The 5,000-nt window shown below is 48.2% G+C and overlaps 1 protein-coding gene across 1 annotated transcript in view; it reads right to left on the bottom strand.

Moving 5' to 3' along the window:
- The window catches only part of zfhx4 (zinc finger homeobox 4), a 146,960-nt gene that overhangs the window by 28,888 nt on the left and 113,072 nt on the right, over positions 1 to 5,000 (bottom strand). The window lies entirely within an intron of this gene.

The following is a 5,000-nucleotide window of genomic DNA, read 5'->3' on the forward strand; positions in this document are numbered from 1 at the left end:
GGGGGCCCTGTGGCTGCTGTGATGTCACATTCCTGCGCCGCATGGTTCTGGTTTGGGCTCTATAGTTTATCGCGTGTGTATGTGTGTATGTGTGTGTGTGTGTGTGTGTGTGTGTGTGTGTGTGTGTATGTGTATGTGGTGACTGGTTCTTTGAAACACAACACCGTGCTCCATTCAGTCAAGGGCCAGTGGTAATACTCCCTCAGCAATAACCTTCCTGACTCACTGATCTCTCTCTCTCTCTCTTACACTCTCTACCTTTCTATAGCCCCCTCTCTCTCTCCTGTATATCTCTACCTCCTCTCTCTCTCCCTCCTGTATATCTCCACCTCCTCTCTCTCTCTCCTCCTCCTGTACATCTCTACCTCCTCTCTCTCTCTCCTGTATATCTCTACCTCCTCTCTCTCTCTCCTGTATATCTCTACCTCCTCTCTCTCTCCCTCCTGTATATCTCTACCTCCTCTCTCTCTCCTCCCTCCTGTATATCTCTACCTCCTCTCTCTCCCTCCTGTATATCTCTACCTCCTCTCTCTCTCTCCCTCCTGTATATCTCTACCTCCTCTCTCTCTCCTGTATATCTCTACCTCCTCTCTCTCTCTCCCTCCTGTATATCTCTACCTCCTCTCTCTCTCCTGTATATCTCTACCTCCTCTCTCTCCTCTCTCTCTCTCTCCTGTATATCTCTACCTCCTCTCTCTCCCTCCTGTATATCTCTACCTCCTCTCTCTCTCTCCCTCCTGTATATCTCTACCTCCTCTCTCTCTCTCCCTCCTGTATATCTCTACCTCCTCTCTCTCTCTCCCTCCTGTATATCTCTACCTCCTCTCTCTCTCTCTCTCCTGTATATCTCTACCTCCTCTCTTTCTCTCCCTCCTGTATATCTCTACCTCCTCTCTCTCTCCCTCCTGTATATCTCTACCTCCTCTCTCTCTCTCCTGTATATCTCTACCTCCTCTCTCTCTCCCTCCTGTATATCTCTACCTCCTCTCTCTCTCCCTCCCTCCTGTATATCTCTACCTCCTCTCTCTCTCCTCCTGTATATCTCTACCTCCTCTCTCTCTCCTCCTGTATATCTCTACCTCCCTCTCTCTCTCCCTCCTGTATATCTCTACCTCCTCTCTCTCTCCCTCTCCTGTATATCTCTACCTCCTCTCTCTCCCTCCTGTATATCTCTACCTCTCCTCTCTCTCTCTCCTGTATATCTCTACCTCCTCTCTCTCTCTCTCCTGTATATCTCTACCTCCTCTCTCTCTCTCTCCTGTATATCTCTACCTCCTCTCTCTCTCCCTCCTGTATATCTCTACCTCCTCTCTCTCTCCCTCCTGTATATCTCTACCTCCTCTCTCTCTCTCTCTCTCCTGTATATCTCTACCTCCTCTCTCTCCCTCCTGTATATCTCTACCTCCTCTCTCTCTCTCTGTATATCTCTACCTCCTCTCTCTCTCTCTCTCTCCTGTATATCTCTACCTCCTCTCTCTCTCTCTCTCTCCTGTATATCTCTACCTCCTCTCTCTCTCTCTCTCTCTCTCTCTCTCTCTCCTGTATATCTCTACCTCCTCTCTCTCTCTCCTGTATATCTCTACCTCCTCTCTCTCTCTCTCTCTCCTGTATATCTCTACCTCCTCTCTCTCTCTCTCTCTCTCTCTCTCTCTCTCTCTCTCTCTCTCTCCTGTATATCTCTACCTCCTCTCTCTCTCTCTCTCTCCCTGTATATCTCTACCTCCTCTCTCTCTCTCTCTCTCTCTCTCTCTCTCTCTCTCTCCCTGTATATCTCTACCTCCTCTCTCTCTCTCTCTCTCTCTCTCTCTCTCTCTCTCTGTATATCTCTACCTCCCTCTCTCTCTCTCTCTCTCTCTCTCTCTCTCTCTCTCTCTCTCTCCTGTATATCTCTACCTCCTCTCTCTCTCCTGTATATCTCTACCTCCTCTCTCTCTCTCTCTCTCCTGTATATCTCTACCTCCTCTCTCTCTCTCTCTCTCTCTCTCTCTCTCTCCTGTATATCTCTACCTCCTCTCTCTCTCTCTCTCTCCCTCCTGTATATCTCTACCTCCTCTCTCTCTCTATCTCTACTCCTCTCTCTCTCTCTCTCTCCTGTATATCTCTACCTCCTCTCTCTCTCTCTCTCTCTCTCTCCTCTCTCTCTCTCCTGTATATCTCTACCTCCTCTCTCTCTCTCTCTCTCTCTCTCTCTCTCTCTCTCTCCTGTATATCTCTACCTCCTCTCTCTCCTCTCTCTCTCTCTCTCTCTCTCTCTCCTGTATATCTCTACCTCCTCTCTCTCTCTCCTCTCTCTCCTCTCTCTCTCTCCTGTATATCTCTACCTCCTCTCTCTCTCCTGTATATCTCTACCTCCTCTCTCTCTCTCTCTCCTGTATATCTCTACCTCCTCTCTCTCTCTCTCCTGTATATCTCTACCTCCTCTCTCTCTCTCTCTCCTGTATATCTCTACCTCCTCTCTCTCTCTCCTGTATATCTCTACCTCCTCTCTCTCTCTCTCCTGTATATCTCTACCTCCTCTCTCTCTCTCTCTCCCCTCTGTATATCTCTACCTCCTCTCTCTCTCTCCTGTATATCTCTACCTCCTCTCTCTCCTCCTGTATATCTCTACCTCCTCTCTCTCTCCTGTATATCTCTACCTCCTCTCTCTCTCCTCTCTCCTCCCTCCTGTATATCTCTACCTCCTCTCTCTCTCTCCTGTATATCTCTACCTCTCTCTCTCTCTCCTGTATATCTCTACCTCCTCTCTCTCTCTCTCTCCTGTATATCTCTACCTCCTCTCTCTCTCCTGTATATCTCTACCTCCTCCTCTCTCTCTGTATATCTCTACCTCCTCTCTCTCTCTCTCTCTCCTGTATATCTCTACCTCCTCTCTCTCTCTCCTGTATATCTCTACCTCCTCTCTCTCTCTCTCTCTCCTGTATATCTCTACCTCCTCTCTCTCTCTCTCTCTCCTGTATATCTCTACCTCCTCTCTCTTCTCTCCTGTATATCTCTACCTCCTCTCTCTCTTTCTCTCCTGTATATCTCTACCTCCTCTCTCTCTCTCTCCTCTACCTCCTATCTCTACCTCCTCTCTCTCTCTCTCTGTATATCTCTACCTCCTCTCTCTCTCTACCTCCTCTCTCTCCTCTCCTGTATATCTCTACCTCCTCTCTCTCTCTCCTGTATATCTCTACCTCCTCTCTCTCTCTCTCCTGTATATCTCTACCTCCTCTCTCTCTCTCTCCTGTATATCTCTACCTCTCCTGTATATCTCTACCTCCTCTCTCTCTCTCTCTCTCTACCTCCTCTCTCTCTCCTGTATATCTCTACCTCCTCCTCTCTCTCTCTCTCCTGTATATCTCTACCTCCTCTCTCTCTCTATATCTCTCTCTCTCTCCCCTCCTGTATATCTCTACCTCCTCTCTCTCTCTCCCTGTATATCTCTACCCTCTCTCTCTCTCTCTCTCTGTATATCTCTACCTCCTCTCTCCTCTCTCCTCTCTCCTGTATATCTCTACCTCCTCTCTCTCTCTCCTGTATATCTCCCTCCTCTCTCTCTCTCCTGTATATCTCTACCTCCTCTCTCTCTCTCTCTCTCTCTCCTGTATATCTCTACCTCCTCTCTCTCTCCTCTCTACCTCTCCTCCTCTCCTGTATATCTCTACCTCCTCCTCTCTCTCTCTCTCCCCTGTATATCTCTACCTCCTCTCTCTCTCTCTCCTCTCCTGTATATCTCTACCTCCTCTCTCTCTCCTCCCTGTATATCTCTACCTCCCTCTCTCTCCCTCCTGTATATCTCTCTCCTCTCCTGTATATCTCTACCTCCTCTCTCTCTCTCCTGTATATCTCTACCTCCTCTCTCTCTCTCTCTCTCCTGTATATCTCTACCTCCTCTCTCTCTCTCTCTCCTGTATATCTCTACCTCCTCTCTCTCTCTCCTGTATATCTCTACCTCCTCTCTCTCCCTCCTGTATATCTCTACCTCCCCTCTCTCTCTCTCCTCCTGTATATCTCTACCTCCTCTCTCTCTCTCCTGTATATCTCTACCTCCTCTCTCTCTTTCTCTCCTGTATATCTCTACCACCTCTCTCTCTCTCTCTCCTGTATATCTCTACCTCCTCTCTCTCTTTCTCTCCTGTATATCTCTACCTCCTCTCTCTCTCCTGTATATCTCTACCTCCTCTCTCTCTTTCTCTCCTGTATATCTCTACCTCCTCTCTCTCTTTCTCTCTCTGTATATCTCTACCTCCTCTCTCTCTCTCTCTCTCTCTGTATATCTCTACCTCCTCTCTCTCTCTCTCTCCTGTATATCTCTACCTCCTCTCTCTCTCTCCCTGTATATCTCTACCTCCTCTCTCTCTCTCTCCTGTATATCTCTACCTCCCTCTCTCTCTCCTGTATATCTCTCTCCTCTCTACCTCTCTCTCCTGTATATCTCTACCTCCTCTCTCTCTTTCTCTCCTCTACCTCCCCTCTCTCTCTCCTGTATATCTCTACCTCCCCTCTCTCTCTCCTCTCTCTCTCTCCTGTATATCTCTACCTCCTCTCTCTCTCTCTCTCTCTCCTGTATATCTCTACCTCCTCTCTCTCTCTCCTGTATATCTCTACCTCCTCTCTCTCTCTCTCCTGTATATCTCTACCTCCTCTCTCTCTCTCTCTCTCCTGTATATCTCTACCTCCTCTCTCTCTTTCTCTCCTGTATATCTCTACCTCCCTCTCTCTCTCCTCTCTCCTGTATATCTCTACCTCCCTCTCTCTCTCCTGTATATCTCTCCCTCCTCCTCTCTCTCCACCTCTCTCTCTCCTGTATATCTCTACCTCCTCTCTCTCTCTCCTGTATATCTCTACCTCCTCTCTCTCTCTCTCTCCTGTATATCTCTACCTCCTCTCTCTCCCTCCTGTATATCTCTACCTCCTCTCTCTCTTTCTCTCCTGTATATCTCTACCTCCCCTCTCTCTCTCCTGTATATCTCTACCTCCTCTCTCTCTCTCTCTCCTGTATATCTCTACCTCCTCTC

This window comes from Oncorhynchus tshawytscha, linkage group LG16 (genome assembly GCF_018296145.1).
Source record: "Oncorhynchus tshawytscha isolate Ot180627B linkage group LG16, Otsh_v2.0, whole genome shotgun sequence".
Taxonomy (NCBI): Eukaryota; Metazoa; Chordata; class Actinopteri; order Salmoniformes; family Salmonidae; genus Oncorhynchus; species Oncorhynchus tshawytscha.